The sequence below is a fragment of the Amblyomma maculatum genome, chromosome 2, assembly GCF_055883805.1.
Source record: "Amblyomma maculatum isolate TAMU_Amacu chromosome 2, ASM5588380v1, whole genome shotgun sequence".
Taxonomy (NCBI): domain Eukaryota; kingdom Metazoa; phylum Arthropoda; class Arachnida; order Ixodida; family Ixodidae; genus Amblyomma; species Amblyomma maculatum.
This window is the reverse complement of record NC_139345.1, coordinates 56,284,530-56,298,174: the sequence shown is the minus strand read 5'-3', so window position 1 is coordinate 56,298,174 and position 13,645 is coordinate 56,284,530.

The following is a 13,645-nucleotide window of genomic DNA, read 5'->3' as shown; positions in this document are numbered from 1 at the left end:
CACGCTTCATTGTTAACAGTTTCTCATGTGTGCTGCAGCAAGGACGGTACGATTCTTCTGCGTCATCTAGAAGAGCACTGGGGGTGCGAGCTACAAAGGACTTCCTAATTTTGAAATTAATTTTATTTATTTATTTTCAAATTTTCCCTCTCAATATGAGTTCTAATTTTAAACCTGAATATGTCAGAAGTGCTTGGTCTCCAAAACGTGCTCCGTAAAATTATGGTCGCCACTGTAGTTTGTACCACCTTTCTCAGAAACTGTGTGTGCCGCATTCTATCCTCAACCGCGACTGGTCTTACGCCTAATTGTTGTCGGTGATACGGAACAATTTATTTTTGCTCCACAAAAACGAAGGTATTTCAATGGGCGATATTTACACAGATCCCGAGTTTTGTTTCATACGGACTGTGGGGTCTATAACTTATTTAGACATTTTGCTGTCTGCCCTGTTCTGGCAGCGTACCGGAAACCAAATGAGCATTTCCCATTACCGTCGGCATGATAACCTGCTTAAGACGGCGTCTACTGTTTTTCTCTTGAGATCTCTATAATTGGTGACACATTTACACAATACGTAGGCATGGCGAAGGATTTTAAGAAAATGACGAGACAGGGAAAAAGAGGGTGTTCATGATTGAGAGAAAAGTAGTGAGAATGACTTGAGGACTCATTACCAGGTCCGCTATATTCCTCGGAAATGGAATTTGAAGTAGAAAGAAGGGAGAAAAGATTTAGAAAGAGGGAGGGAGACGATGTGATACTCCTTGATCTTTCAACTGACCATAACTACATGTGCAGACCACAAACAATTCTGACCTGCAGCAAGGCAGAGTGCTAATATAAGAAAGAATCTGAGCAAAACATTAAATTAAGATCAAGGCTCATCCGTTGTTTCCTTCGACCCTAGGGTCCCCCGTAGCACTTGTCCATCGTTCTCTCGCGCCTAGTTTTCGCGAAAAAGTCAAGCTGCCTTGCAGTGCTTTTTCATCATGTTTAAATCGGTTTGTCGCTGGTAGAAGAAAAGCATAATATTTTTCATTTTCATTTCATTTCATTTTATTACCCTCAAGCGCATACGCATTACAGAGGGGAGTGGTACATCATATATGATAGAAAGCATAGAACACTAAATGAACAAAACATAACAAAGGCTAAACGAACAAGGGAATGCAGAACAACGAAAACAATCTTACAATAAAGAAAGTTATACAAGCGGAATAAATTGAAAACAATCATAAGCGGTGAGAGAACAGCATTATACAGCGAAAAGAACAACAGCACTGGGAGCAAACAAGCATGAAAAACCAAAAGCGGAAATAAGATAATATTCAGGGGGGAAAAAGTGTCACGGATCAGCTTCAAGATATTGCAACAGTGATGAGTGAAATGAATCGTGATCTTGGATTAATGCGATATCGGGCGGAAGGCGATTCCACTCTACTGACGTACGAGGTAGAAAGGAATGAAAAAGGGCATTAGTATTGCAAGTTATGACATTTACTTTGTAAGCATGATCAACGCGGGAGGAGCGATACGATGGCTGCGAAATGAAAGTATGCCTCAATTCGTTATGATGATAAATTTTGTGAAAAAGGCTAAGACGTGAAATTTTCCTTCTAAGCTCGAGAGATGGCAAAGATAACGTTAGTTTCATTGAAGTTATGCTGCTAGTGCGACTGTAATTGGAAAGAATGAAACGCGCTGAATTATTTTGAACCATCTCAAGTGAGGATTTCAAGTTCGTGAAACCGGGATCCCAGATTGCAGAAGCATATTCAATCTTTGAACGTACCAATGCTTTGTACATAGTCATTTTAGTCGAAACAGGTGCCTTCGAAAAGTTACGGCGCAAATACCCAAGCATGCGGTTACTGTTGTTAATAATGTAATCAATATGTTGCTTCCAGCTGAGGTCATTAGTAATATGCACACCCAAATATTTGTACGAAGTTACAGTATCTAAAGGAGTGTATTCAATACATAGCAAGCAGGGGGGAAATTACTGCGCGACACTCGCATAGCTTTACATTTTTTAACATTTAGGTCCATACACCATGTGCTGCACCATTTAGTTATATTATTGAGGTCAGATTGTAAAGCAGAAACATCGGCGGGTTCAGCAATCTCGCGATAAATAACACAGTCATCGGCAAATAAGTGAATAGGGGAAGTCACACAGTTAGGAAGGTCATTAATATAAACTAAAAAAAGAAGAGGGCCCAAAACGGACCCTTGTGGTACACCTGACGTAACAGGTGTTGACGGTGAATTATTGTTGTTAGCAAAGACATGCTGTGATCGACCGATGAGGAAAACTTCGACCCAGGTAAGAAGATGTCTGTCAATATTAAGACACTTGAGTTTAAGTAGTAAAAGATGATGGTTTATTTTGTCAAAGGCCTTAGAAAAATCCAAGAAGATACAATCAGCCAAGGAACGGTTGCCAATAAGGGTTAGCATGGAGTTTGTGAAACAAAGTAGCTGTGTCTCGCATGAGTATGATTTCCTGAAGCCATGTTGCGCTGGATTGAAAAAAAGGTTCGAGTCAAGAAAACTAGCTAGGTGTGAGCAAATGACATGTTCAAGAATTTTACATGGTATGCTAGTAAGAGATATGGGGCGATAATTAAGGGCAGATTGCTTGTTACCGGATTTATGAAGTGGAATAACCTTCGCCTGCTTCCAATGTACAGGAATAGCGCCAGTATCTAAAGATTGTTGAAATATTTTTGCCAAAAGGACAGAGGAGTACATGTTTGTTTCTTTAAGGAATCTTGCATTTATATTGTCAACACCAGAGGAACATGAAGGTTTTAGTGTTTCAATTAGCTTTGCAATCCCGTCGGCATCTATTGATATTGGATGCATAATCGTATAGCCCGAAAACGAATGTGTAGGCAATTGAAGATTAGTTGCAGATGAAAAGTTCAGTGTGAACATATTGTTTAAAATCGATGCGCACTCCTTGCTAGGCACAGGTAAGTCGTTCTGGTCAAGTAAAGAAATCTCCGAGTTGCTCTGGGAGTTAGTTACGATGTTCCAAAATTTGCTAGGGTTATTAGTGAGCAAGGATGGTAGAGTGTATTTCAAAAAAGTAGATTTTGCAGAAGCGACAGCTTGAGAGTAGGTGTGAGATGCATTAGTGTATGCTTGCCAGCGTGACGCAGTCTGCTGCAGTTTTGCTGCCCGAAATAAGCGTTTTTTTCTGTTCGAAAGTCGATTTAAGTACGGATTATACCATGGCGAATGTCTATGTACTGTTAGTATTTTCTTGGGAATGTAAGCCTCAGTTAGATATGAAATTTTATTGACGAACAGGTCCCAGTTCTCTTGGACAGAACGATGTTCAAAACCACTAAGATAGTTGTCAAGGAAGAGCGAAAGTTCTCTATTTATCTCTTCAAAGTTTGCCTTTTTGTAATCAAATATAATCTTGCGTTTTTTCGTAGCTGAAGACGCGGTAAAGTTTAGGTCGAAATGAAGTAAAGAATGATCACTGAGTCCCGGCATGAAAATTATTGGGCCTATCATATCAAGGTTAGTGGTGAGGATCAGGTCAAGAATGCTAGCAGAACTGCCGATAACACGCGTTGGGCCATCAACAACCTGATCAAAATTGAAAAGGGAGCACATATCGAGAAAAGCTTGACAATTCGAAGAATATGGTGTGCAGGTAGGCGGTGTCGATGTCCAGTTTATTGATGGATAATTGAAATCGCCTAGAAGAAATACCGGGGATGCTGGATAACGAAGGACGACGGTGTTAACCGCGTCATGCAATTCATTCACGAATGTGATGTCTGCATTAGGTGGACGATAACAGACGCCAATGATGTGTACTCTGTTGTTTAAAATGACGCCGCACCAGACAGATTCTATGTTGCATGAAACATTAATTCTGAACGATGTTAGGTTAGTAGAAACTGCGAGCAGGGTTCCACCCCCTTGTCTTCCATCTCTGTCACAACGATAGACATTGAAAGGCTTGGTGTGAGTAAAAATTTCGCTGTCGCTTACACGAGCACTTAACCAAGTTTCAGTGAGCGCCACCAGGTCGGCATCGCACGAATTGATAGCTGCGCTGATATCATCTCTTTTGCCTAAAATGCTCCGGATATTAGTATAAAGGACTGATATAGGGCGCCGATGACCACTACCCCTGGCTAAGTGTTATGAAACATTACGCGTGGGACTTGAATTCGAAATGTCTCCCATCGCGCATGCGCGAGCAGCATTGGATGTAGAGGGTCGAGCGCGTGCATTAGGTTGTGCAGGTATTAGGTATTTGGAGGAGGAGGTAAACTTTATTTAAAGAAGAGGTCGTAGGCGCGGGGTGGGTTGACGTTCCCGTCCCCGCAGTGGGCTCCTCTTCTAGGCCGGACGCCAGGTGGCCGACCGACGATGTCGTTCGGCGACCTCTTCGGCCCGCTCCGTGACTCGGAGTTGAACCTCCGGGTCGGAGCTGAGCAGCGCGGCCTCCCACTGAGATTGGGTAGAGAGCTGCAGATTCTGTGATGGCTTGTCTTGATTACATGAGTATAGTATGCGTGGTGTGTCTGCCTTTTGATGTCCACAGAGAGAACAGACAAGGCTGAACTGCTCTGGGAACTATATGGAGTACATGTACGGATTAAAGAAAGTGTTTGTTTGAAGCTGCCGCCAGGTGACTTGTGTTTTACTTAGAGATCGATGTGGTTCTGGGAAGATTTGTCTTTCTTTCTTGAAGTGGGTAGTAATTTCTTCGTAGGGTCATCCGCTCCCTGGCCAACCTGAGCTCAGGGCAGCGCACCTCCCGGTTAACTACGAATCCTCGGGCAAATTGGTGCGCTGCCTCGTTCCCAGGATGGTCCGAATGGGCAGGGACACAGATCAATGTGATAAGGCGGGTATGGGAGATTTTTTGTGAGATTTTGATGGCTGCGGAGTGGGCCCTTCCTTTTGCAAAATTTCGAATTGCGGTTTTATAGTCGCTAAGGATGTATTTGGCAGTGGTGGAGGTAATGGCTAAAGCTATGGCAGCCTCTTCGGCCTCCTCCGGAAATTTTGTTTTATTGATTGTCGCCGATGCGAGGGGAGAACCTCGATGATCGACAACTGCCAGGGAAAAGGCATCTCTGTCAGCATGTTCTTCCACGTCCACGTGCGCCGTGTCTTTCTGTACTGAAAATCTTTCGTGTAATTTTTGTGCCCTAGCCCTTCTTCTGTCCGTATCGTATTCTGGATGCATGTTTTTAGGCAGAGGACGGACTATTAATTGCTCGCGCACGTGTCTTGGAATCGGCAAAGTGTGGGCCCGGGTCCCTTCATATTGTATTCCTGCTTTTTTTAGGATGAAACGTCCCGTTTCAGTGCTTGATAGTCGTTCGTACTGTGCGGTGAGGTGTGCTTCCATCATTTCCGCTAAGGTGTTATGAATTCCTAACTTTAGTAGTGTTTCATTTGGGGTATGACGAGGGAGGTTAAGCGCAATTTTATAGGACTGCCTAATCAGTGAATCCAGGTCGTCTTTTTCTCTAACTGTGAGGGTGACGTATACGGTGTAGAGTAGATAATTCTGCTAAGAACGAAGGCTTCTACTAGTTTCCTGGTCTCAGCTTCTTTAACTTCTCCACGCCTATTCGCGATTCGTCTGAGGAGGAGGGAAATTTGGTTGACGGTGTTTTTCAGTTTCTTAATTAGTGTGCCGTTTTTTTTTTTGTTTTACTGTATGAGCATTCCCAAGATTCTTAGTATTTCCACTTCTTGGATGGCTGCACCTTCCGCGTAGATTTTGATCGCAGGCGCTTTATTCTTTCTTTGACGCTTTGGGTGTAGAATGAGTAATTCAGATTTCTGGGGGGAACACGCGAGTCCCGCAGCTTGCGCCTTCTCTACGACTACGTCTACCGCTTGTTGTAGCGTATCTTGTATCGTGCCAATACCCCCCTTGGTGGTCCAAAGGGTGATATCGTCCGCGTACAAAGAGTGTTCTAGGTCTGGGATTCTTGCGAGTTCATGTGCCATTTTGATTAGGGTTATATTGAATAAAAAGGGGGAGTGGACCGATTCTTGCGGAGTTCCTTTATCTCCTAAAGTGAAGGTGTCGGATTTGATAGTGCCAATTTGAATTTTAGCCGTCCTATCGGAGAGAAAGTCTTTGATGTAGTTAAATGTTCTTGCGCCTACATTCAGCAGTGAGAGAGATTCTAGGATTGCTTTGTGTTTAACGTTATCAAAGGCTTTGGTTAAATCTAGGGCTAGAATTGCCCTGGTACTCCTTTCTTGCTCATGAGATAGGACTTCGTTTGCTAGTCTTAGCATCGTATCCTGTGTTGATAAATGTGGTCTAAAGCCGACCATAGTATTTGGATATAAATTTTCCTTTTGCATGTGGAACTGGAGTCTGTCTAGTATGACGTGCTCTATCAGTTTTCCTATGCAAGAAGTAAGCGAAATAGGTCTGAGATTTTCGAGCGCGAGCTTTTTGCCAGGTTTTGGGATGAATTTAACGATGGCATGTTTCCAAGACGCTGGGAGTTTTCCCTCCCTCCAACACTCGTTCGCAAAGTCCGCGAGGGCTGTGATAGAAGCGTCGTCTAGATTTCTGAGTGTCTTATTGTTAATGCCGTCCTCTCCTGGGGCAGATGTTGTACGTACCTTAAAGAGGGCTGCTCTTATTCCCGCCATTGTTATGTCAGCATCCAGGATGGAGTTAGGCTCTCCTTTATAATCGGGCAGGGACTTCGTCTCACGGGTTGTGCAGAAGTATTTCTGCTGTAGCGTGTCTATAATATCTTGATCCGTGCCTGGGTCTATGTTTAAAATTTTGGTGATTTCCTTTTGAGTGATAGCTTTGTTGGATTCCGGATTAAGGAGATGCCACAGAAGATTCCACGTCTCCCTCGTGCCTAGATTGAAATTCACATTTTCACAGATATGGTTCCACTGCTGTCTCGCTAGTTCTGCGGTGTGGTGTTGAATTTCTTTCGTGAGTGTGACGATCCTGTTTCTAAGCTTTTTGTTATATTTTTGCTTAAGCTATCTTTTTTCTAGGCTCTGCCTTGCCTCCCACATGTGCGTAAGTCGGCTGTCAACCGTATTTACGCCTAAGTCATGTACTAGTTCCTTAGTGGCCTTTCCCACATCCGATAGGAGGGTCTGTGTCCAGTGATCTAAGTCTATGATTTGTTCGTTATTTTGGTCGCGGATAGTCCTAAGTTTGTCCCAGTCGGTGGTTTTGTTTTTTCTGGGTTGGGGTTTGAGATCGGCAATGGTGATTTTAGACATTATGATATAATAGTCACTTCCCTGATTTTGTCTGGCGTTGCTCCAGCTTAAGTCTGGGAGATTTTTGCCTATCGTTAGGTCCGGGCACGTGTCCCTGGTCACGCTGTTGCCTATCCTAGTAGGTTGCATGGGGTCCGTGTATTGGGTGAGCCCTCTTTGCTGGATAAAATCCATTAGGGCCGTTCCTTTCCTGGATATGGTTGCGTGTCCCCATTGCCCGTGTTGAGCGTTGAAGTCGCCCACAATTAGGGTTGGGTTTTGGCCTGCGATTTGGAGGGTTTTGAGTATAGCGGCTTTCGCTGGTCCAGCCGGTGCCCTGGGGTGGCTGTATGCGTTTAGTACAAACAGAGAAGTGGAGTTTCTTCTGCTAGGCAGAATTTCAATTAATATACAATCGAGCTCTACGTTTTCAATCTCGTGGTTAACCACGGTAAGATTTCTATGTACCAACGTAGTGGTTAAAGGCTGTTCTTTAATGTGACATGGCAGAACCGCCCGGTACCCTGGCAGTTTTTAGTCGAGACATTCTGGGTTCTTGAATCGCTATAACGTCAGGTTTTTCGGATTGCGATTGAACGTGTGTAACTGCAGATCTGTCTTTTTGTTGCGCATAGACCTGCAGTTCCACTGCCAAATTGTTACGGATTTAAGATTGGCCATTTTGCTGGGATAGATCGATTGACGCCCCTTGAGCTGAAGGGGGAAGCCGGTGTAAAATTTCCTGTAAAACGGTGTCAATTACTCCGAACTTGTGATTTACATCCTGTATGTGTTGTTCGAGTCTTTGTGTTAAATTGTCAACTCTTTGGGTTAGACTATCGAGTTTCTGGCTGTGCTCCTCCACTTTTTGTTCGAGTTTTGGGACTCTATCCTCCACTGAGGTATTTCTTACGTCAGCTGCTACTGCTCGTTTTTTGCGAGGTATTTCTTCCTTGCTAACTACGCTTACTGGGATTTCGACTGAGGCGGTCACAGTAGTTTCCATTTCTGTGACTTCCGGCAATGGGAGTGGTTTCGGAGGTGGGTCATTAGATATGGCGGGTGCTTTTAGTGTACTATTTTCCTCCTCCAAGTGTTTGATTCGATCCGTGAGAATTTGAATGTGGTGGAGTGCCTGATCTAGTTTAGACTGTAGTGTCTGCAGCTCCATCCCCTTCCCATGAGAGGCCACTCCTGCCCAGCTCACCTGTTTCGGCCCGGGGCTCTGAGTCTGGCTGCTAGTGCTGGCGCCTCTTCCATTGCTGCTGCTTCCGTTTCGTCCGCCGCTGCTGCTCCGTCCGCTACGGCTGCTGATGCGTCCGCTGTCCAAGGACGGGAAGGAGCTCGAGCGGTCCTTCCTTTCGGTAGATGTTGGGTCGTCACATGTCCGTGATTTGGGTCTTGATTGGTGCTCCGACATTTTCGTTTGGTGTCGTTGAAATCGCTCCTTGCAGCTGTTATCGCCTGTGCGGTGCCCTCCTCCGCAGATAATGCAGACCGGATCGCAGACTTCTTCTTTAAGGTGTTGGTTGCCGCAGTACGGGCACCGTTGTTGCGGTGGCTCCGGACATACTTCTCTTCTGTGGCCGACTCTTCTGCAGTTTGTGCACGCCTCTACTTTAGGAATGAAGGGGTAAACTGGGTACAGGACTCCGAAGTAGACGATGCTATCTGGGAGTTCGTCCGCGTCGAAGTGAACCAGGAGGGACTTTGATGTTCTTCCCATGGTGCGTGCTTGAACGATGTCAGGGTTTCTTTTTCGGAATTCGGTCATCATTTCTTGGTGCGTTTTGCCATCGTAAGCCCTATAGATAATGCCCTGCAAGGCCCTGTCCGGAGGGGCGATGTACGACGTCATAACAATGTCTTTGCCTTCTATTTTGATTTGCTTGACTGCGACGTAGCATAGTGCGTTTGCCTGCACCGGCGTCGATATGGTGATCACATTTTTTGCAGAGTTGGTTCTAGATTGGTCGTTTTCGGCCGCGGACGCGGTGACGCCGCTCGCTGTTGCGATCGCTTGTCTGATAGATTTCTCGGTGTAGCGCGTGATGTCTACGCCACCCGTTGGTCTGTAGATGATTTTATAGTCCTTCTCCGGAGTCGGGGTAGCGGTTTCATGGGATGTAGCGGAGGGAGAGGTTTCGCCTTCGGTTTCTCGGACTGCTCATTTTTCTTCTGAGGTGTTAATGACTCAGCTTTGGGGTTCTTGGTACGGTAAGAAACAATTGTCTTCCAATCTGGTGTTTCGAATTCGGCTGGGGAAACGTTCGTCCCAACTACGGCGTATTCCATGACTGCCGCCGTGGCGTTCGCGCCGCACTAGGCCTGGCGTTCGGGTAAGCAAGGGCGCCGGAGCGACGCTGGATTTAGACAGTCGGAGCTCGGTCTCCCGAGCTCCGATTTGCGTAAATAAGGTCTTGAAATGCGCCTTGTACACTCACGGTTCTTGTCCGTGTGTCGCAGTCGACGTATCCGGGTGTTGTCCCTTGTTGCAGGTGCTCGAAACGCTTAGCCCACACGAAGCACATGCGCCTCCGTTGGCCCCCTAGCGGAGACAGCAAGCATAATATTTGGTAACGTGCAGGATGAAAAATACACACGCGCGCTTCTACTGTGCAGAAAAAATGCAGTGCGTGCGCATGTGCGACAAAGAAGACGAAGATTTCTCCCCACGCGGTCACGCGATCCCGTTCGGACTGAAACTGAACGTCGCTGCTTCAGGCCAGCTCTAATCAGCGAACCTCGATGAACGCCGCCAAGGAGGCGGCAGAGCCCAACGCGGCTGGAAAGAAGTCACGGAACAAAAAGACAGCGAAGGAATCCCGCAGAGAACACCACACTCAAGCGTCCACTGCGACGGCAAAGGTGGGGATTAAGTCAGCCTCGAAGAAGCGTCCAGTAGCCCCGCTAGCGCCCAAAGGCCTGTCCTCCACCGTTGAGGCACCACTTCCAGAAGCAATCACAGCCGAACCTATTGGAGTGGAGACCACAGCCACAGAAGGGCATCGTCAGACTGACACCACCCAAGGGGCTCAGGCTTCCAAGAAGATTCGTGGCAAGGGCCGCAAAAAAGATGGCGACAAGCGCGGACACCAAGGCGTCGTTCCTGACTGCCAGCAACCGGCATCGCAACCTATAGCCGATGTATGTTCGAGTCTCCAACCGGGCTTTCATGGTCCCCGAGAGGTTCGCGTCCCGCCCGAAGGGCAAACAACGCAGCCTCCCATAGGCAATGACAAGGAAAGCCCTGAGGGAGCACGCATTTTTCACCGGGCGGATGATCACCGCAAGTCAAGCGCCGCAGCTCTTTCGCAGCTCATCGGGGAAGCTGAGCTCTCCGGGGATTTGTCGGGGGAAATCCTGGGACAAGCACCGGTCGCCGTGTCGATTATGCCTATAAGTAGCCCGTACGACGTCCCCGGTTCATCGCTCATGTCGCCAGCGTTGGTGACGCCTGGCGAGAGAACCCAATATATAGGCGAAGCGAAGACGTCTGCTCTCACGGACGGAATCACACACGGGATAAGCAAGTCGGCCATTTCAGAACATTCGGACTTTGCCACGCGCAGCGATAGGAGGCGGTCGACGCTCATCAAGCCGCACAGCGCTATCGCCGAGCGAGCGCTGCGAGACCGGCGGGGCTCCATCATGCAACCGGTACGTTGTATGTGCGTACTACGTGCTGTGACCACCACGAAATCGAGCCACTTCCTCGTTTTGAAGCTTTGAAACGCCCATTGCTTATAAATATCTGCTTGCTCACTTGAAGTCACTGCCTCTTTGGCACGTTAAGGTGATAAAGGAATGGTTTAATAAAGTCGCCCACTACAGAATATGCATGAACCGCACTATGTCCCGCATTGAGCTCGCACAACACATGCACGTTACACCTCACGCACCAGCACATACGCGCATTCTGACCCAAGAGTCGCTCTGCTGTTCGCGCGACGCCGCACAAGGTCCATGATGATGTTAGGGCTGTCGAAGCGCTACTACACAGAGTCTGTCCCCCCTAACGCTGGAGAGAAGTCACACGTAGAAAAGTTGAACTCAGAAGTAAATAAAAAAGCAGCCAACATAATGTTATACCGATGTCACGAAGGCGCAACGAATATTTGTAAATCTCTAACATTCTTATTTTTTCATTGACATTTTCGGAGTTGTTGCTATGCGTCGAGATTTATCGCCATTGCACTTAAATTGAACTAGGATTATATTCTTTGCAATCAGACAAATATTAAAGCGAAAGCCTTTAGGGAATCATACTCGTAGCCGCGTCCGGCGTCCTGTCCCACTATAGCTGCCAACCATCCTAACAGGCACGCCGGGCACGTGAGAAACGTATCGTTCTCCTTGTCTAGCCACGGCCGGTCTCGGGGGAGAAGCGCGCTCTCCCTCGAGACCGGCCGGGGTCTAGCTTCATGCCAGCGTGGTTGTCGCCACCGCAAGTTAGCGGCAGATAGTGATCGATAATGATAGTGATTCATCATGTTGATAATGATTCATTATGATAATGTTAGAGATGATATCAAAGACGTCATGGCAAGTCGTGACTGGTATTGTCTAATAACCAGAAATAACGTCATGACGTCACATCTGGTCTTGACGTCACAACTGGTCATGACGTCACCGGGCGGTTTACTCCTATACGAAGCTGACCCCGCCGGGCGTCCGATCCAGACTTCCGTGCAGCGCCTTTTATTTGGCGATTCCTCGAACGCCGCACCACACAGCAAACAGAAGCAGACGCAGTGCAGCAGGCTTCAGCGGCGTTTCAAATCGGTTTACAGAAAAGAAAAGACGTAGTATCTATCAATTCTTCGCGAACTGATTGATTGATTTATGGGAAGGGAAAGGCGCGGTAACTGTCTCACTTGTTTTCTGTGGACACCTCAACCGCGCCGTAAAGGAAGAGAGGAAGGTGGGAGTGAAAGTGGAAAGAAAGAAAGAGGAGCCGTAGTGGAGGGCTACGGAGTAATTCCGACCACCTGGGGACCTTTAACGTGCGCTGACATCGCACAGCCCACGGACGCCTCTTCGTTTCGCCTTCATCGAAACGAAGCCACTGAGGTTCGGGTTCGAACCCGGGTACTCCGGCACAGTAGTCGGGCGTCTTACCACTGCACCACCCCGGCGGGGCTCTCCGCGGACACCTTAACCGAGTCGTAAGGAAAAGGGGGATGTGAAAGGAGAAAGAGGTGCTGTTTTGAGGTCTACGAACAACCGCGCAATAGACGCTTTCGCCTCATCGCACTTTAGTGGTCCCATGTGCCCTCTAGGATATTTACTTGATTATATACACTGCTAAAGAGCATTAAATATCGGCGATGCTGTCAGGCCATAATGTGAATTAATTTGAAGAAACTGCCGTTATTTCTGGTTTACACGTCTAAAAAGCGGCCAAAAACGTCAGCGCACAAGCATATATACAAAAGGAAGGAAAAGATGTTGTCCAGCTTCGGTATCTGCTATCTGATATCTGAAGCACCTGAACTGAAGCGGCGGAAATAAAGGGATAACGAGGAAGGTGTAAAGGAAATCAAAGAGGTGAGCGATAGGAAGGTGTAAAGGAAATCAAAGAGGTGAGCGATAGAGGGAAAGGACAGGGTAGGTATAAATAAGAAGAAATATATACACTAGCTCTAGCACAATATACAGTAGTTTACTTGAGGCCCACCCGCAAATGTCTTATGGCACTGAGCACTCGGCACATCGGGCTGGCCTCCGCAATAGCTCTGCGTCCATGTAACTTCCTACGACGTGCTTTACATAGACGCAGAGCTATTGCGGAGGCCCGCCCGATGTGCCGAGTGCTTATTGACCTATGACATTTGCGGGTGGGCCTCAAGCAAACTGTTGTATATTTTTCCATAGTGTATATACTTCTTTTTATTTTTACCTACCCTGTCCTTTCTCCCTATCGCTCACCTTTTTAATTTCCTCTACACTTTCCTCTCTATCCCTTTGCCCCGCCGGGGTGGTGCAGTGGTAAGATGCCCGACTACTGTGCCGGAGTATCCGGGTTCGAACCCGACCTCGGCGGCTGCGTTTCGATGGAGGCGAAACGGAGTCCGTGTGCTGTGCGATGTCAGCGCACGTTAAAGATCCCCAGGTGGTCGAAATTACTCCGTAGCCCTCCACTACGGCTCTTCTTTCTCTCTTTCCACTTTCGCTCCCACCTTCCTCCCTTCCCTTACGGCGCGGTTGAGGTGTCCGCAGAGAACAAGTGAGACCGTTACCGCGCCTTTCCCTTCCTATAAATCAATCAATCTATCCCTTTATTTCCGCCGCTTCAGTTCAGGTGCTTCACATATCAGATAGCAGATACCGGGGCTGGCAAACATCTTTTCCTTTCTTTTGTATATATAATAAAATAACCGCTACAACAACAACA